Source organism: Cherax quadricarinatus, chromosome 25, assembly GCF_038502225.1.
Source record: "Cherax quadricarinatus isolate ZL_2023a chromosome 25, ASM3850222v1, whole genome shotgun sequence".
NCBI lineage: Eukaryota > Metazoa > Arthropoda > Malacostraca > Decapoda > Parastacidae > Cherax > Cherax quadricarinatus.
The window spans coordinates 16,221,248-16,243,902 of NC_091316.1; positions in this window are offsets into that span (position 1 = coordinate 16,221,248).

Genomic DNA, 22,655 nt, shown 5'->3' on the forward strand with positions numbered 1-22,655 from the left:
TTCACAACCCAAGCTTCACACCCATATAAGAGTGTTGGTACTACTATACTTTCATACATTCACTAATTGCGTCCACAGATAACATTTTTTGCCTCCACATATACCTCAATGCACCACTCACCTTTTTTCCTTCATCAATTCTATGATTAACCTCATCCTTCATAAATCCATCCGCTGACACGTCAACTCCCAAATATCTGAAAACATTCACTTCTTCCATACTCCTCTTCCCTAATTTGATATCCAATTTTTCTTTATCTAAATCATTTGATACTCTCATCACCTTACTCTTTTCTATGTTCACTTTCAACTTTCTACCTTTACACACATTCCCAAATTCGTCCACTAACCTTTGCAATTTTTCTTTAGAATCTCCCATAAGCACAGTATCATCAGCAAAAAGTAACTGTGTCACTTCCCATTTTGTATTTAATTCCCCATAATTTAATCCCACCCCTCTCCCGAACACCCTAGCATTTACTTCTATAAATATATTAAACAACCATGGTGACATTACACATCCCTGTCTAAGACCTACTTTTACTGGGAAGTATTCTCCCTCTCTTCTACACACCCTAACCTGAGCCTCACTATCCTCATAAAAACTCTTTACAGCATTTAGTAACTTACCACCTATTCCATATACTTGCAACATCTGCCACATTGCTCCCCTATCCACTCTTATCATGTGACTTTTCTATATCCATAAATGCAATAAAAGCTTCCCTACCTTTATCTAAATACTGTTCACATATATGTTTCAATGTAAACACTTGATCAACACATCCTCTACCCACTCTAAAACCTCCTTGCTCACCCGCAATCCTACATTCTGTTTTACCTCTAATTCTTTCAATTATAACCCTACCGTACACTTTTCCTGGTATACTCAGTAAACTTATTCCTCTATAAATTTTACAATCTCTTTTGTCCCCCTTCCCTTTACATAAAGGGATTATACATGCTCTCCGCCAATCCCTAGGTACCTTTCCCTCTTTCATACATTTATTAAACAAAAATACCAACCACTCCAACACTATATCCCACCCTGTTTTTAACATTTCTGTCATGATCCCGTCAGTTCCAGCTGATTTATTCCCTTTCATTCGACGTAATGCCTCACGCACCTCCCCCACACTCACATCCTGTTCTTCTTCACTCCTAAAAGATGGTATACCTCCCTGGCCAGTGCATGAAATTACCGCCTCCCTTTCTTCGTCGACATTTAAAAGTTCCTCAAAATATTCTCGCCATCTACCCAAAACCTCCATCTCCCCATCTACTAACTCCCCTATGCTGTTGTTAACTGACAAATCCATTCGTTCCCTAGGCTTTCTTAACTTGTTTAACTCACTCCAATTTTTTTTCTTATTTTCATTAAAATTTCTTGACAGTGCCTCTCCCACTCTATCATCTGCTCTCCTTTTGCACTCTCTCACCACTCTCTTCACCTTTCTTTTACTCTCCATATACTCTACTCTTCTTATAACACTTCTGCTTTGTAAAAACCTCTCATAAGCTAACTTTTTATCTTTTATCACACCCTTTACTTCATCATTCCACTAATCACTCCTCTTTCCTCCTGCACCCACCCTCCTATAACTACAAACTTCTGCCCCCACATTCTAATACTGCATTTTTAAAACTATTCCAACCCTCTTCAACCCCCCCTTCCCCACTACTCATACGTGCACCAGCCCACCTTTCTGCCAGTAGTTGCTTATATCTCACCCGAACTTCCTCCTCCCTTAGTTTATACATTTTCACCTCCCTCTTACTTGTTGTTGCCATTTTCCTCTTTTCCCATCTACCTCTTACTCTAACTGTAGCTACAACTAAATAATGATCCGATATACCAGTTGCCCCTCTATAAACACCCAAATTTACCTACTACTCCCTCCACAACATTTTTGCCCACTTTAGCATTGAAATCCCCAACCACCATTACTCTCACACTTGGTTCAAAACGCCCCACGCATTAACTCAACATTTCCCAAAATCTCTCTCTCTCTCCTCTACACTTCTCTCTTCTACAGGTGCATATACGCTTACTGTAACCCACTTTTCACATCCAACCTTTATTTTACCCCACATAATCCTTGAATTAATACATTTAAAGTCCCTCTTTTCCTGCCATAGCTTATCCTTCAACATTATTGCTACTCCTTCTTTAGCTCTAACTCTATTTGAAACCCCTGACCTAATCCATTTATTCCTCTCCACTGAAACTCTCCCATCCCCTTCAGCTTTGTTTCACTTAAAGCCAGGACATCCAGCTTCTTCTCATTCATAACATCCACAATCATCTCTTTCTTATCATTTGCACAACATCCATGCACATTCAGACTTCCCACTTTGACAATTTTCTTCTTATTATTCTTTTTAGTAATTATTAAAGGAAAAGAGGTTACTAGCCCATTGTTTCCGGCATTTTAGTTGGCTTTTACGACACGCATGGCTTACTGAGGAAAGATTCTTATATATATATATATATATATATATATATATATATATATATATATATATATATATATATATATATATATATATATATATATATATATATATATATATATATATATATATATATATATATATATATATATATATATATATATATATATGTCGTGCCGAATATGTAAAACTGGTCAAGTAGCAAGAACTCATTTAAAATTAAGTCCTTTCTAAAATTTTCTCTTATACGTTTAAAGATATATTTTTTTCCATTAATGTTAATGTAAAAAATTTTAATTTTGCACCAAAAGAATCTTAGAAAACTTACCTAACCTTATTGTAAAAAGCGAAATTTATTTTAGCTTAACCCAACTAAATATATTTTAGATTTGTTTACAATAATTTAACACTAAACAAACACAGTGAAATATATTTTTTTTCGTTAGGTTAAGAATGATTTTGGCGAAATTATTGCATACACAAATTTTCGCTTGTCCTATATGGCAAGATGAGCGTTGCTATTTAAGCCAAGATCGCAAGTTCTGCCTATTCGGCACGATATATATATATATATATATATATATATATATATATATATATATATATATATATATATATATATATATATATATATATATACTAATCAATGGCTGACGCAAATTTTACCTGTTCAGCACCATACACACACACACACACACACACACACACACACACACACACACACACACACACACACACACACACACACACACACACACAAAAACACACACACACACAAATACACACACACACATACACACATATATATATATATATATACATATATATATATATATATATATATATATATATATATATATATATATTTATATATATATATATATATGTGTGTGTGTGTGTGTGTGTGTGTGTGTCGTGCTGAACAGGTAAAATTTGCGTCAGCCATTGATTAGTATATATATGGGAAGCGCTGAAACCGTAGGGTTCATTAAGCGCCTGGGAAATAGGAAGTAATCAAGTCTGATTCATAGAGAGGAAGGATAGATTCAATTCCTTGGATCAAGAGCCGTTCATCGGTATGTAGGCATCTCCCTTGAATGTCCATCGTGAAGTTCAAGGTTAGTTAGTGGGTCAGTGTGCGCCCTACCGGCAATTGGGTTCAGTAAAATTTTACCAGAACCTGCGGACAAAAAAGTGGTCAGGATGCTGCCTCAACCCACCAGGGATGATGGAGAAGCTGCAAAAAACTAGGCATCATCGGGATACAACTTCTCCTGTACTATCATTCCACGTCGCCCATGCCACTCTGGAGTCCATGGCTCAGGTACCCAGAAACTTCTCTTCAAGACATAGTATAAAGAAACAAACGAGCCTTGACATCAACAAGAAACATCTGAATGACTCAAAATGTGTTCTAAAGTTTTTAAATGTGGTGGAAGATGCGCTATGGTACGCCAGCGCTTGCTTAACCGCTGGAAAAACGGACCCGGAAGCCTGAGGTCGCTTAATTACTGATGTTCAGCACCGGTACGACAACGGTTGCTTAATCACTGATACCCAACACCAGTACGGCAGTGCTTGTTAAATCACTCAACAGGGTCATCAACAAACACCCGCGCCACGACACATTGCTGTTTCGTGACGAAGAAACTGTCACCACTCAATTTATTTGGTACGTGTATATGTCTTATAATCAAAACAAACAAGGGTATGTTGTTTATGCCATGACATTTATCAAGAACAATTACTTGACACTGATTTTTGTAATAGATAAACCATTCACGAGAAACATTATTTGCTTGTTAGAATTGAAGGACGGAAATATTTCAAAGGTAGGGTACTAGTGAATATATCTAGCATAGAGATGTATGCATACTTCGGTGCTCTTCAACTTTTCTAATCTTTTATATAATAAACTTACTTCATTGCAAAGCAAAACATTGTTTTAAAGAATCCACAAGGGATAATATTTAAGGTATAACATGATTAATATACCATATATTTAGAGCAAAATGGATAACTCAGTGAATTCATAGTTAAAGACCTTCACAAAGTTGATGAGAACTCTACACCCTTTAAACGTGAATAATAAGCCGGTCGGCCTAATGCAATGATCCTGTTTGTACAGAAAAAATAACACAATGCTCAAAGCACAAATAAATTAATGTACCACACACTGTACCTCTGAACGTAAATGCTTAAGACAATTAATGCATCATATATTTAAAACTAAATGGGGGACTCCATTAATGATCTTTAAGAGTTAAGGAGCAACACAAAGTTCATTAAAAGTAAAATATGATGTACATTATACACTTAACTGCTATCCAATTTATGCTCTTTCTCAACATGCACTGCACTCCACAACATACTCTTCCTCCCACCGTACACTTCTCTAAAATATACTTTCCAAAAACACTCTTCCTCCATTAAATGCGCCCTCCAAGTACGTTTCTCGAAAAATACTCTTCTTCCAACATATACTCCATACAAAGTACACAACTTCAACATACAGTTTCCAATAATACTCTTCCTCCAGCATGCACATATTCCAAGACTCGGTCTTAACAAACACTGGTCCAACACACACTGTCACAACATATGTTGTACGTGTAACTTATCCCCGACAAAAGCAGCCTCGAAACCTACACCGAATATGTCTCCAGTGAGGCAGCTGAGAAAATCGGAACAGACGTTGTGTTTGTGTGTTGGCCCATCCTGGCCGCCTTGCCTCTACCCCCAAGATCTCTCCAGCACAGCCCCAGCACCTACTCAAGAAACACACGTAAATACCTCTTTCCTCTGACTAACACACCTGTCTTCTAAAAGGCGAAGACCTTCTGATGCCTTCTTCTTTTGCGTTCTCGCGCGACCCTCTGGGGGAAATTAATATTCTTGGTTCCTGTGGTCTCATCTCCCACGGCAACATAGAAGCCTACATAGGAATGGTTCCAATCTCTGGCGAGGTTGGCTGACGACCTGATCAATTAGGTTGTTCGTATGTGTAACTCACAGTGCAGCTCGCACTACTGACTCACCATCTTGAAGATGGTGAGTCTGTAGTGATATCTTTACCTTTTATATACTTTTGATGAGTTTCGAGAATCTTACTACTCTCGGAGCTCGGCCATGGGCCAGGCTTGTCTGGTGCTAGCCTGGTCAACCACCTGGTCAACCAGGCTGTTTCTGGTGGAGGCCCACAGCCAAACATATCTATCACAGCCTAATTGATTTGACAACTGGTGAAGATAATTGTTCAGTTTCTTGGAAACTTCAACACTTGTTCCAGCAGTGTTTCTGATATCTTCTGGTAAGATGTTGAATAATCTGGGGCCACGAATGTTGATACAGTGTTCTCTTATTTTGTCCCCACCGCACCCCTACTTTTCACTGGGTCTCGTGTTCAGAATGTAAGACAATGTAGACCTGAAATACGGAAATAATTTGACTGAGGTAACAATAACAAAGAGAAGATAGTTACAACAAACGTAAGTGACGGTCTCTACGTTATCAAAAACCTATTTAACTCAAATAATTATATAGCATGCAGAATTATTTGCATTTAGCATTATTTATAATTATTTGAGTAGATTTATTTTCTCAAGAACTTCATAGTTTTATATGGAATTATATGAGTAAATTTTTTTCAATAATGATAACACCAACCTCATAAGCATTTATTACAAAATTCAATCAGCAAAGGTTCTGTTAATGGTGATTTTTCTATTATATTTTTTAAAGTTCAAATTAGTATTATTACATTCAAAGGGAGCTCCGAACTCGTAGGGGTCATATAGCATCGGAAGTGGGGAGGGGAGGGGCAATGGAATGCATTCACATACGATTCGAGGAATTTCATCACAGGTCCAGTTCTTCCTAGACGCTAACATCAAGGACACGTTAAATCCTTTTACACGAATTAAAGTCAACTGAGCATATGTACTGGGAAACAAACTTTTCGGTAGTTCACAAGGTATATATGCAACGAAAGGTGAGATATCTATCATAGTACATGCAGTGAATTATAAATCTCTCGGTGTATATTCTCTGAACGTAAATCAAATTTTTATACAGCAGCATGCTGCTAGTATGCCACTCACGGGCCAGCGAAATCTACCAGTCCTACCTTCATTGGTAAGAAACTGCTTACATATAAAAGTCTATGGGGTTTACAGCGACGTCTTCGTCTGGTTCACTGGCTCAGAGACGCTCGGCTTAATCGGGCGTGCCAGACGCCGCCCAAATATTTACACTGGGCCCTCAGATCCTGAACCAAAAGCGTTGGTGCAATGCAGATTCCTGCTTCTTAACCATAGTATAGACACAAATACAGATCCCTGATCCTTAACCATACTACAGGCACCAGCATAATACCACGAACGACTGGTATTGATCAATAACAACACTTTTCTAGCCAAGGATTCGAACCCATATTGTACTGGCCCGCCATTGTGAGCGAGAACTACATGATGCCTTAACCCAAAGGACCACCCAATCCTACAAGAACCAAGCACCCAGCCAAGCTAGGTGTGTTACTTTTGGTCCGAGGACATACGGAGGTGTGGAAGCTTTCAAGCTAATATCATTCTCATCCCTGTTTGGTGTACTAGCCTACGAGCTGCATATATATAATATTGTAACCCTGGCTAGCGCAGTGTTGTTATTGATCAATACCACTCGTTCGTGGTAACAATAGTACATATATGCTGCTCGTAGGCTAGTACACCAAACAGGGATGAGAATATTAGCTTGAAAGCTCCCACACCTCCGTATGTCCTCGGACCAAGAGTAACACACCTAGCTTGGCTGGGTGCTTGGTTCTTGTAGGATTGGGGGGTCCTGTTATATATATATATATATATATATATATATATATATATATATATATATATATATATATATATATATATATATATATATATATATAAGTTAACTAATATTACTGTCACGAGGGACATGGTTATTAAACAGATAGACAAACTGAAACAAAATAAGTCCCAGGGACCCGATGAGTTGTTTTCAAGGGTACTTAAGGAATGCAAGATGGAGCTTAGTCAGCCATTAACGAGTGTATTCAATGCGTCCATCCTTACCAGTGTTGTACCAGAGTTGTGGAAGATGGCTAATGTGGTTCCTATATTTAAATCAGGGGATAAGTCCACTCCTTCAAATTACCGTCCAATAAGCCTGACATCTATAGTGGGCAAGTTATTAGAATCAATTATAGCTGACATTATCAGAAGTCACCTTGAAGAGCATAACTTGATAAATGAATCTCAGCATGGATTCACGAGAGGTCGTTCCTGCCTGACAAACTTACTGACGTTCTTCAATAGAACATTTGAGGCAGTTGACAGTGATAAGGAATATGATATTGTTTATTTGGATTTTAGTAAAGCCTTCGACAGAGTACCTCACAAGAGACTCTTAAGAAAAGTGGCAGCTCATGGTATAAGAGGTAAAGTTCTAGCATGGATTGAGGCATGGCTTACCAATAGAAAGCAGAGAGTTACCATTAATGGAGTGAAATCTGAATGGGGATTAGTCACTAGTGGCGTTCCACAAGGATCAGTTTTAGGCCCTCTCCTGTTCAAAATTTACATTAATGACCTTGATGAAGGGATTACTAGTGACATGAGTAAGTTTGCTGATGATACAAAGATAGGCCGTATAATTCACTCTGAGGAGGATATCAATGAACTCCAGGACGATTTGAACAAATTAATGTCTTGGTCGGAAAAATGGCAGATGAAGTTTAATGTGGATAAGTGTAAGGTACTTGCCCTTGGTAATGAAAATAACCCTCGAAGCTATAATCTAGGTGAAGTAGAGCTTGGTCATACAGAATGTGAAAAAGACTTGGGAGTCATGGTAAGCAGAAATCTAAAGCCAAGATAGCAGTGCCTTAGTGTGCGCAACAAGGCCAACAGATTACTTGGATTTATCTCAAGAAGTATAAGTAACAGAAGTCCAAAAGTTATTTTACAGCTCTATACATCACTAGTGAGGCCTCATTTAGATTATGCTGCTCAGTTTTGGTCCCCTTACTACAGGATGGACATAGACTCATTAGAGAACATACAGAGAAGAATGACTAAAATGATTTACTGTGTAAGGAACCTCCCGTATGAAGATAGACTTAAAACCTTAAATCTCCACTCTCTGGAGAGGCGTAGAATGAGGGGAGATATCATTGAAGTGCATAAGTGGATGACGGGCATAAACAAGGGAGACATTAATAAAGTACTGAGGGTGTCGAACCAGGTAAGAACCAGAAATAATGGATTTAAGTTGGATAAATTTAGATTTAGAAAGGACATAGGTAAGTACTGGTTTTCTAACAGAGTTGTAGGTGCGTGGAACAGTCTTCCCAGTGGGGTGATAGAGGCTAGGACCTTAAGTAGCTTTAAGAAGAGACTGGATAAATATATGAGTGGGAGGGGCTGGGTTTGATTGGTGTTAAGGGGTACGGGAGTTATTTCTTGAGTAGCTTTAGGTAGATGTCGTTTTGATAAGGACCTGCCTCGTATGGGCCAGTAGGCCTTCTGCAGTGTTCCTACATTCTTATGTTCTTATGTTCTTATATATATATATATATATATATATACTGAGTCATACTGGGTGTGTAGATGAATGGTTCAGAGAACCGACATGTTGATAAATTAGACACATATGCAACTCTTGGGTATCTTTATACCCAAGAGTTGCATATGTGTCTAATTTATCATACTGGGTGTATATACACAGGGCAAAGGTCAGTGTAGCACTATTATGAAAATATGACTAGATAGGCCATTACATAAGTCATTAAAAAACTGTGTAAAGGTCAAGTGGTAACATAATATACAGACCATATGGTTACTTAGTGCAAAAGGTTGAGAGCATCTGCAGAGGTCACTGGCTTAGTGTCAACTGACGATTCCTCGCTGGCCACTAGAAAAACTGTGAAAGATATTTCACAACCTATCGGATATGTTAAGTAAATTAGTTTTTCATCACGTAAATTTTAGCAAGGTTAGGTGAAGTTAGTTTTCGTGGCAATAATGGTTATAATGAAATTTTGTGTTGCTAACTTTTCGAAGCGGGTGTCGTGGCGCCGGTGTCGTGACGCTGGTGTCGTGGCGCCGGTGTCGTGACGCTGGTGTCGTGACGCTGTTGTCGTGACGCTGGTGTCATGACGCTGGTGTCGTGGCGCCGGTGTCGTGACGCTGGTGTCGTGGCGCCGGTGTCGTGACGCTGGTGTCGTGACGCTGGTGTCGTGGCGCTGGTGTCGTGACGCTGGTGTCGTGACGCTGGTGTCGTGACGCTGGTGTCGTGACGCCGGTGTCGTGGCGCCGGTGTCGTGACGCCGGTGTCGTGACGCTGTTGTCGTGACGCTGGTGTCGTGACGCTGGTGTCGTGACGCTGGTGTCGTGGCGCTGGTGTCGTGACGCTGTTGTCGTGACGGTGGTGTCGTGACGCTGTTGTCGTGACGCCGGTGTCGTGACGCTGGTGTCGTGACGCTGGTGTCGTGACGCCGGTGTCGTGGCGCCGGTGTCGTGACGCCGGTGTCGTGACGCTGTTGTCGTGACGCTGGTGTCGTGACGCTGGTGTCGTGACGCTGGTGTCGTGACGCTGGTGTCGTGACGCTGGTGTCGTGAGGCTGGTGGCGTGACGCTGTTGTCGTGACGCTGTTGTCGTGACGCTGGTGTCGTGACGCTGGTGTCGTGACGCTGGTGTCGTGACGCTAGTGTCGTGACGCTGGTGTCGTGACGCTGGTGTCGTGACGCTGGTGTCGTGACGCTGGTGTCGTGACGCTGGTGTCGTGACGCTGGTGTCGTGACGCTGGTGTCGTGACGCTGGTGTCGTGACGCTGGTGTCGTGACGCTGGTGTCGTGACGCCGGTGTCGTGACGCTGGTGTCGTGACGCTGGTGTCGTGACGCTGGTGTCGTGACGCTGGTGTCGTGACGCTGTTGTCGTGACGCTGGTGTCGTGACGCTGTTGTCGTGACGCTGGTGTCGTGACGCTGGTGTCGTGACGCTGTTGTCGTGACGCTGGTGTCGTGACGCTGTTGTCGTGACGCTGGTGTCGTGACGCCGGTGTCGTGACGCTGTTGTCGTGACGCTGGTGTCGTGACGCTGGTGTCGTGACGCTGGTGTCGTGACGCTGGTGTCGTGACGCTGGTGTCGTGACGCTGGTGTCGTGACGCTGGTGTCGTGACGCTGGTGTCGTGACGCTGGTGTCGTGACGCTGGTGTCGTGACGCTGGTGTCGTGACGCTGGTGTCGTGACGCCGGTGTCGTGACGCCGGTGTCGTGGCGCCGGTGTCGTGACGCCGGTGTCGTGACGCTGTTGTCGTGACGCTGGTGTCGTGACGCTGGTGCCGTGGCGCTGGTGTCGTGACGCTGGTGTCGTGGCGCCGGTGTCGTGACGCTGGTGTCGAGACGCTGGTGTCGTGACGCTGATGTCGCGGCGCTGGTGTCGTCGCGCTGGTGTCGTGACGCTGATGTCGTGACGCTGATGTCGTGACGCTGGTGTCGTGGCGCTGGTGTCGTGACACTGGTGTCGTGACGCTGGTGTCATGACGCTGGTGTCGTGGCGCTGGTGTCGTGACGCTGGTGTCGTGGCGCCGGTGTCGTGACGCTGGTGTCGTGACGCTGGTGTCGTGGCGCTGGTGTCGTGACGCTGGTGTCGTGACGCTGGTGTTGTGACGCTGGTGTCGTGGCGCTGGTGTCGTGACGCTGGTGTCGTGGCGCTGGTGTCGTGACGCTGGTGTCGTGACGCTGGTGTCGGGGCGCTGCTGTCGTGAAACTGGTGCCGTGGCGCTGGTGTCGTGGCGCTGGTGTCGTGACACTGGTGTCGTGACGCTGGTGTCGTGGCGCTGGTGTCGTGACGCTGGTGTCGTGACACTGGTGTAGGGCTCCTGTTTCTACTTGTTCCTCGTCACCTCTGTGGCGAGGAACAAGAAGCAACGCTTGTACCACCACAGAGGTGGCGAGGAACAATTAGCAACGCTTGTACCACCACAGAGGTGGCGAGGAACAAGAAGCAACGCTTGTACCACCACAGAGGTGGCGAGGAACAATTAGCAAAGCTTGTACCACCACAGAGGTGGCGAGGAACAAGAAGCAACGCTTGTACCACCACAGAGGTGGCGAGGAACAAGAAGCAACGCTTGTACCACTACAGAGGTGGCGAGGAACAATTAGCAACGCTTGTACCACCACAGAGGTGGCGAGGAACAAGAAGCAACGCTTGTACCACCACAGAGGTGGCGAGGAACAAGTAGCAACGCTTGTACCACCACAGAGGTGGCGAGGAACAAGAAGCAACGCTTGTACCACCACAGAGGTGGCGAGAAACGAGTAGCAACGCTTGTACCACCACAGAGGTGGCGAGGAACAAGTAGCAACGCTTGTACCACCACAGTGGTGGCGAGGAACAAGAAGCAACGCTTGTACTACCACAGAGGTGGCGAGGAACAAGAAGCAACGCTTGTACCACCACAGAGGTGGCGAGGAACAAGTAGCAACGCTTGTACCACCATAAAGGTGGCGAGGAACAAGTAGCAACGTTTGTACCACCACAGAGGTGGCGAGGAACAAGAAGCAACGTTTGTACCACCACAGAGGTGGCGAGGAACAATTAGCAACGCTTGTACCACCACAGAGGTGGCGAGGAACAATTAGCAACGCTTGTATCACCACAGAGGTGGCGAGGAACAAGAAGCAACGCTTGTACCACCACAGAGGTGGCGAGGAACAAGTAGCAAAGCTTGTACCACCACAGAGGTGGCGAGAAACAAGTAGCAACGTTTGTACCACCACAGAGGTGGCGAGGAACAAGTAGCAACGCTTGTACCACCACAGTGGTGGCGAGGAACAAGAAGCAACGCTTGTACTACCACAGAGGTGGCGAGGAATAAGAAGCAACGCTTGTACCACCACAGAGGTGGCGAGGAACAAGTAGCAACGCTTGTACCACCACAAACGTGGCGAGGAACTAGTAGCAACGTTTGTACCACCACAGAGGTGGCGAGGAACAAGTAGCAAAGCTTGTACCACCACAAAGGTGGCGAGGAACAAGTAGCAACGCTTGTACCACCACAGAGGTGACGAGGAGCCAGTAACATAGTTTGTGCCACTAAAGAGCTGGCAAGAAACCAGCAACAACGTTTGTACCACCGCAGAAGTGACGAGGAAGCAGTAGCAACGTTTGTACCACCACAAAACAATAAAATATGATTTATTCCTTGCTTTCTTCGTGGCAGCTAGACGAATTATAAAAAAAATAAACATAGGAAATAGTGGTCAACACAACTGGAAAACCGCGAAGACAAGCAATAACCGCGAGAACACTGACCACACACGCAATAACCGTGAGAATCTTTTACACACCGCGACATTATTGCCATCACGTCTAATAACCGCTCCTTTCGCATACCCTTAATAACTGCGACAATATTACCGTCATGAAGAACAACCGTGAGAGAATTTTACTCGCTCTCAATAACTGCGGCAACATTTCTATTACGTACAATAATCGCGAGACCTTTGAAACACACGCAACAACTGCGAGACTTTTGAAACACATGCAATAACTGCGGAACCTCTGAAACATATAATAACTATAAAATAACTATAATATTTGCAAAAAATCTTTCAAGTACCCCGAATAACTGTGATATACTTTAAACAACATACAATAACCGCGAAATCCCTCAAATAAAAAAAACGCACAACGAACCTTTGAAAAATGCTTAGCAATTGTTAGACCCATGCGAAAATACGCAATAATTTCGAGACCCCTTTAGAAAACACGCATAACCGCGATACCTCGTTTAGAAAATACGTATTACTGCGAGACCCTCTTAGAAAACACGTATAACTGGGAGACCCCTTTTAGAAAACACGTATTACTGCGAGACCCTTTTAGAAAATGTGTGTAACTGCGAAACCCTTTTAGAAAACACGTATAACTGCGAGACCCATAAGAAAACACGCATGACCGTAAGAGCCTTTAGAAAACCTGCAGCCATGGCGAGACCCATTAAAAATACGCAATAACTGCTAGCCCCTTTTAAAAATAATGTACGCAACAGATGCGAAATACTTTTAAAAATATGCAATAATTAACCTTAGCACGGGTGGGAATAGAACCCGCGATCAGAGAGTCTCATGCAATAATTGCAGGACCTTCCAGACACCCACTCGACCTTGTCAAGATACGCCACAGCGTATGAGGTGAACAGTTTGGCAGTGCGCGGATAATATCAGATTGTGTCACTGTGGGCTGGTCTGCAACACTCTCTTCACATGTGCCAACGCATTATCGTTTTAAAAAACGTCAGTTTTGACGTTCTACTTAGCGTCAGTTATGTTTCTTATTTTTCTCATTCTTCTCTAAATGGTTGCGCTGCATTAATGTATTTATAACAAGCCCCAGTTCTTTCTTTCTTTATAATAAGTTATTTTAATTATGGTTACATGTTTGAAGTTATATAACTTAAAACATGGACCGATACGTCTGGTAACGAGGTTGCAGAGGAAAAATAGGAAATGTTGAAATATCAATATTTATCTCTCATAAAACGAGAATGGGCGGTCGTAACACCTCAGCACTGACTAACTTGCTGTGATTGGGCAATTATTATTACCATTATTATTATTATGGGGAAGTGCTAAACTCGTAGGGGTAATATAGGAACTAGTAATCAGGCTTGATCCAAGGAAGAGGTGGGCAACTCTACTTATTTGCATCAAGAGGCCTTCTTGGTGATAAATAATGATAAACTTGTCCATGCATTTGCATTTACACGTTTGTACCCGCAAGAATCCAGCTGGTGGGTTAATGGGGTTTAAAACCTAGCAACTACTCGATGGTCATTAAGGATGCACGTAACCTTGTCACCACCAGAAAAGAATAGTAAAATTTTAACACATATACCCAGAGATAAATATACATTCATATACATTTATATACACTAGTGTGATTCCAGCTTTGCTGCAGGAGACTCGCCTTTTATTTATTTATATTTTTATAGTAACATATTTCATTAATCTGCATAGTTATAATAAATTTATAATATAATAATAACAATGTAATATTTTAATTTGTTATAATATTTTATAAAAATTATAACAGTTTACAAATATATTTATAGTATTTCTTAATTTTCAGTAAATGAAACACATCCTACTTTATCAATAAATTACATTCATACATCACTATTTGAAAAAGATTAGTCAATTTTTTTCCTAAGTATGTTTTTGCCAAATTCAAAATTCTAATATTTTGTTCTTCAAGTTTGTGCTTCCTCCTCAAAAATCTTTTGCTCTATGTTTTTCCTTCGAATCCATCCATAAATGTGTAAGTGGTTATAATGTGTCCTCTCCTTCTCTTATCTTGCAAAGAGGACGTTTCCTAAGCTTTTTCTTTTTTTTTATCCTTCTTGGTATCTCATATTTTCTAATTTCAGGATCCACACTTGCATTTAAATACTCATTTTCTACTATCACTAAGTGCTCCCAGGAGCTTTCTCAAGTCGCCACGACTTGAGAAAGTTCCTGAAGAACGAAACGTTGCCACAATAAAAATGTCGCGCATATGGTGAAATGTAGCCAGCCATCACTCTTCGAAGCCTTGAGAGTAAGTTTCCCGGTTTGAATTATTTCTCCTGCACACAGTATACTTATGGATTATATTATATTTTTATAACAATTTGTTTGCCTTTTAACCTTTACTGAGGCTGCTAATCCGTTGTGGCTTGTTGTCAACATGTTGCATCAGCTCTGCCAATACCCATGAGAGAGCAAGACGAGAGCAAGGCAGGAGGTGGGAGAGAAAGCAAGAAGAGAGGAGAAAGGCAAGAGGAAACGAGAAGAAGAGGGATGTGGGGCAAGCGGAAGAAGAGAGGAGGAGGAGGGTAAGTAGAAGACTGCCACAAGCCTGGACATGAGCAGTCAGATTAGCGACAGTCAGACTGAAAACTTGGAAATGTTTAGTGAGTAAACGGAAACACTGAGATGGTAACTGGCACTCTTAGATGACTCAGGAAAACAGGTAGCGGGGGCCTTAACGAGTTCAATTAACGGTAACGAATAATAACTGTAGTGCATTATAGGGAAAGAAATGGAGTTTCTTTCAATATTTTTGTAATTATAGTTTACGCCATTTAAGGACACATGAAGGGACATAAATGGGATTTGTGTCCAGAGGAATCAAAGAGACGTTAGATATGACTGTTCTTGCGAAAGACTGTGAGGTGGAAGAGATAACAGCCTGGTTAATCAGGTAATCATCAAGGCAGTTTGGCTACGAGGGTGGGAGAACCACTGACAGTGGGCAAAGGGAGACAGTGCAAGCTGAGTTCATACCGGAAATAAGGCGCACATTGGAAGCTATGGCGCTAGAAATAAACCGAGTCAGTTTGATTCAGGGTTGAACATCAAAATGGTATACAATACCGACAGGTTGGTAGGTAAGACACATAGGCAACATTTAGGCAACTTTATTCCGAAACGTTTCGCCTACACAGTAGGCTTCTTCAGTCGAATACGGAAATTAGGCAGGAACAGTAAAGATGTGAAGACGATGTAATCAGTCCATCACCCTTGAAGTCGTAGAATTCTACGACTTCAAGGGTGATGGACTGATTACATCGTCTTCACATCTTTACTGTTCCTGCCTAATTTCCGTATTCGACTGAAGAAGCCTACTGTGTAGGCGAAACGTTTCGGAATAAAGTTGCCTAAATGTTGCCTATGTGCCTTGATTCAGGGTTAAGAGATGGGCCCAGGAGTTACTCCGTGTGTGTGTATACTCACCTAGTTTTGCTTGCGGGAGCCAATTCGTGCCTCCTGACCACGTTTCTTAACTCCTTTTTTGACCGATTTTGCCGATTATTGGCCTCTAGGGTCCGATCACATATATTCTTGAAAGCGTGCTACTTCTTGTATCAGTTCCTGATCAACCGGGCTTCAGTGCCCTCCCTAGGATGCCTCAGGAATCAACAAAAAGTACACAACAGCTAGTCAGGTAATAACGTAAAGTTGGCCTGACATCTTTTAATATTCCTTTGCACGAATGTGACGATCTCTAACCGGTATAGATAATGAGCACACAACAGCCAAGATAATGTAACACTAGTGAAGGGCTCGTGATCCAAGGGATTGGAGCTACCATCTTTAGATCAAATTTTATTATTTTCCATGCCTCAAGCGCTCTGACCCCATATGGTCTGAGCGTTTTCCATGAATATAATAATAATAATAATAATAATAATAATAATAATAATAATAATAATAATAATAATAATAATAATAATTAACACAGCATACATATACACCGAGAAGTGTATTTCTCTCCGCGTGTATATTCTGAGAGTTAATCTTAATTTTTATTTTTAGGGAATAAAGTATTTTTGCTTAGTGATGAACAGATTATGTGTAGACTTAATGACCTCAGTGTAGTCGATAGGCTTTAAACCCCACAGATATCGACAACCCCACAGATACCGATAAAACAACCCCAAAAATCACCACACAACCAGCAGACAACAACCTCCACCACAACCAGCAGACAACCACCTCCACAACCAACAGATAACGAACCCCACAACCAGCCCACAACTACCCAAAACAACCACGGCAAAACATCCCAACAGCAAAAGACAACTACCCCTAAAACCAGCAGAAAATCACCCCCACAACCATCACACAACCACCCCACAACCGACCCAAAACTATCCCCTCAACCACCCCAAAAATAACCACACAGTCAGCAGAAAACCACCCCCACAACCAGCAGACAACCACCCCACAAGCAGCAGATAATTACCCAACAACAACCCAAAAAAATCACACAACCAGCAGACAAACACCCCCACAACCAGGCCAACACCCCTACAACCAGCAGACAACCACCACCACAACCAGCGGTCAACCCCCTAAACAACCAGCAGACAACTAACAATACAACAGACTTCACCCTCACAAGCCCACAAAATATCATCACACAATCCGCACACGGTCACCAGACAACCACACCCAAAACCAGCAGACAACCACCCCTACAACCAGTAGACATCCGCCCCCCAAGAAGAAAACAACCATCCCCCTAATCAGCAGACAACCACCCTCAAAACCAGCAGACAACCACCCCCTCAGCCAGAAGACAACCACCTTCAAAACCAGCAGACAACCACCCGCACAACCAGCAGACAACCACCGACACAACCAGCAGACAACCACCCCCCACAACCAGCAGACAACCACCCCCACAAACAGTAGACAACCACCTACACAACCAGCAGACAACCACCCACATAAGCAGCAGACAAACACCCCCAACCAGCAGACAAGCTCCCCAAAAACCAGCAGACAAAGACCCCCACAACCAGCAGACAACCACTCCCACAACCAGGAGATAACCACCCTCACAACCAGCAGACAACCACCACTACAACCAGCAGACCACCATCCAGACAACCAGCAGACGTCCACCCCCACAACCAGCAGACAACCACCCCAACAACCAGCAGACAAAGACCCCCACAACCAGCAGACAACCACTCTCACAACCAGCGGACAATCACTCCCACAACCAGCAGACCATCATCCACACAACCAGCAGACATCCACCCCCACAAACAGCAGACAACCACACCAACAACCAGCAGACAAAGATCCCCACAACCAGCAGACAACCACTCTCACAACCAGGAGACAACCACCCTCACAACCAGCAGACAACCACCGCTACAACCAGCAGACAACCACTCACATAAGCAGCAAACACCCCCCAACCAGCAGACAACCACCCCCACAACCAGCAGACAACTACCCCAACTACCAGCAGACAACCACCCTTAAAACCAGAAGACAACATCCTCACAACCAGCAAACAACCACATCTACAATCAGCAGACAACCACCCTCATAAGAAGCAGGCAACCACCCCCACAATCAGCAGACAACCACCCTCACAACCAGCAGACAAGCACCCCAACCAACAGACAACCACCCTCACAACCAGTAGACAACCACCATCACAACCAGCAGACAGCCACCCTCACAACAAGTAGATAACCACCCTCTCAAGCAGTAGACTACCACCCCCACAACCAGCAGACAACCACCCACACAACCAGCAGACAACCACCCCCACAACCAGCAGACAACCACTCTCCCAAAGCACAAAGCATATAACCACCCTTACAACCAGCAGACAACCACCCCCCAACTATCACACAATTACCCCAACAACCAGCAGACAACCACTCCTACAACCAGCAGACAACCACCCCTCCAACCAACAGACAACCACTCTCACAACCAGCAGACAACCACCCTCACAAGCAGCAGACAACCACCTCCACAACCAGCAGACAACCACCCACACAACCAGCAGACAACCACCCCCCATAACCAGCAGACAACCACTCTCACAAAGCACAAAGCATATAACCACCCAACAACCAGCAGACAACCCCCCAACTAGCACACAATTACCCCAACAACCAGCAGACAACCACTCCCACAACCAGCAGACAACCACCCCTCCAACCAACAGACAACCACCCTCACAACCAGCAGACAACCACCCTCACAACCAGCAGACAACCACCCTCACAACTAGCAGGCAACCAAACTCACAACCAGCAGACAAGCACCCCTCCAACCAACAGACAACCACCCTCACAAGCAGCAGACAACCACCCCCACAACCAACAGACAGCCACCCCCACAACAAGCAGACAACCACCCTCACGACCAGCAGACAACCACCCTCACAACCAGCAGACAACCACCCTCACAACCAGTAGACAATCAGCCCCACAACCAGCAGACAACCATTCTCAACCAGCAGGCAACCGCCCTCACAAAAAGCGGGCAACCACCGCCACAGCCCCCAGACAACTATCCTCAAAACCAGGAGACAACCACCCTCACAACCAGCAGACAACCTCCCCCACAACCATCAGACAACAACCCTCATAAGCAGCAGACATCCACCCCCACAACCAGCAGACAACCACCCCCACAACCAGCAAACAGCCACCCCAACAACCAGCAGACAACCACCCTCAAAACCAGGAGACAACCACCCTCACGACCAGCAGACAACCACCCCTACAACCAGCAGACAACCACTTTCATGAACACCAGACAACCACCACCCCAACCAGCAGACAACCACCCATACAACCAGCAGACAACCACCCTCACAACCAGCCGGCAACCACCCTCACAATCAGCAGACACCCACCCTCTCAACAAGCAGACAACCACCCTCACAACCAGTAGACAAAAAACCCCACAACAAGCAGACAACCACCCCACAACAAGCAGACAACCACCCCCACAACAAGCAGACAACCACCCCCACAACAAACAGACAACCACCCCCACAACAAGCAGACAACCACCCCCACAACAAGCAGACAACCACCCCACAGCCAGCAGACAACTACCCCCACAACCAGCAGACAACCACCGCCACAACCATCACACAACCACCCTCACAACCAGCAGACAACCACCCTCACGACCAGCAGACAACCATCTCCACAACCAGCAGACAACCACCCTCACAACCAGCAGACAACCACCCCTACAACCAGCAGACAACCACTTTCATGAACACCAGACAACCACCACCCCAACCAGCAGACAACCACCCATACAACCAGCAGACAACCACCCTCACAACCAGCCGGCAACCACCCTCACAATCAGCAGACACCCACCCTCTCAACAAGCAGACAACCACCCTCACAACCAGCAGACAAAAAACCCCACAACAAGCAGACAACCACCCCACAACAAGCAGACAACCACCCCCACAACAAGCAGACAACCACCCCCACAACAAACAGACAACCACCCCCACAACAAGCAGACAACCACCCCCACAACAAGCAGACAACCACCCCACAGCCAGCAGACAACGACCCCCACAACCAGCAGACAACCACCGCCACAACCATCACACAACCACCCTCACAACCAGCAGACAACCACCCTCACGACCAGCAGACAACCATCTCCACAACCAGCAGACAACCACCCTCACAACCAGCAGACAACCACCCTCACGACCAGCAGACAACCATCTCCACAACCAGCAGACAACCACCCTCACAACCAGCAGACAGCCACCCCCACAACAAGCAGACAACCACCCCACAACAAGCAGACAACCACCCCCACAACAAGCAGACAACCACCCCACAACAAACAGACAACCACCCCCACAACAAGCAGACAACCACCCCCACAACAAGCACATACCACCCCACAGCCAGCAGACAACTACCCTCACAACCAGCAGACAACCACCGCCACAACCATCACACAACCATCCTCACAACCAGCAGATAACCACCCTTACGACCAGCAGACAACCATCTCCACAAGCAGCAGATAACCACCCTCACAACCAGCACACAACCACCTTCACAACCAGCAGACAACCACCTTCACAACTAGTAGACAACCACCCCAACAACCAGCACACAACTACCGCCACTACCAGCAGACAACCACTCTCACAACTAGCAGACAACCACCCCCACAACCAGTAGACAATTACCCCCACAACCAGCAGACAACCACCGCTACAACCATCACACAACCACCATCACAACCAGCAGACAGCCACCCCCACAACCATCAGACAACCACCCTCACAAGCAGCAGACAACTACCCCCACAACCATCAGACAACCACCCTCACAAGCAGCAGACAACTACCCCCACAACCAGCAGACAACCACCGCCACAACCATCACACAACCACCATCACAACCAGCAGACAGCCACCCCCACAACCATCAGATAACCACTCTCACAAGCAGCAGACAACTACCCCCACAACCAGCAGACAACCACCCCCACAACCAGCACTAGACAGTGCTGGCCCACACGTATCATGGATCATCCTCACTTTTGGCTCTTCGCCACGTAATTAAATATTGAACGCGATGACTGGACGCTAAGATTAAACTATAACCTACTTATGACTGATAGTGGTGGTGATAGTGGTGGTGATAGTGGTGGTGATAGTGGTGGTGATAGTGGTGGTGATAGTGCTGGTGATACTGGTGATGATAGTGGTGGTGACACTGGTGATGATAGTGGTGGTGATAGTGGTGATGATGGTGCTGCTAGTGATAGTGGTGGAGGTGATATTAAATGTAGTAGTGGTGATGGTAGTGATGGTCGTATAGTAGTGGTGATAGTAATGGTGATGGAGGGGGGATAGTGGTGGTGGTGGTGGTAGTAGTAGTAGTAGTAGTAGTAGTAGTAGTAGTAGTAGTAGTAGTAGTAGTAGTAGTAGTAGTAGCAGTAGTAGTGGTAGTAGTGGTAGTGGTGACGATGGTGATAAAGATTGTGATGTTAGTGGTAAGAATAATTGTAGTGGTAATGGTGGTAGTGATAGCGATGATGGTGATAGTGGCAGTGGCGGTGATAGTGATGGTTGTGGTAGTGGTGATAGTATTGGCGGTGGCAGTGATAGCGGTGGTGGCGGCGACAGTGATAGGGGTGGTGGTGGTGGTGGTGGTGGTGGTGGTGGTGGTGGTGGTGGTGGTAATAGTGGTAGTGGTGGCGGTGGTAGTGATAGTAGTGATGATGATGATGGTGGTAAGTGGCTGGTAGTCGTGGTATTTTTTGTCTTACTTTTAATAAGGTTGCTGATGGTTCACACGGTGATAGTTGCGACAGTAATAACTGTGGTTCACACAATGATGGTTGTAACAGTAATAACTGTGGTTCACACAGTGATGGTTGTAACAGTAATAACTGTGGTTCACACAGTGATGGTTGTAACAGTAATAAATGTGGTTCACACAGTGATGGTTGTAACAGTAATAAATGTGGTTCACACAGTGATGGTTGTAACAGTAATAACTGTGGTTCACACAGTGATGGTTGTAACAGTAATAAATGTGGTTCACACAGTGATGATTGTAACAGTAATGACTGTGGTTCACACAGTGATGGTTGTAACAGTAATAACTGTGGTTCACACAGTGATGGTTGTAACAATAATGACTGTGGTTCACACACTGATGATTGTAACAATAATGACTGTGGTTCACACAGTGATGGGTGTAACAGTAATAACTGTGGTTCACACAGTGATGATTGTAACAATAATGACTGTGGTTCACACAGTGATGGTTGTAACAGTAATAAATGTGGTTCACACAGTGATGA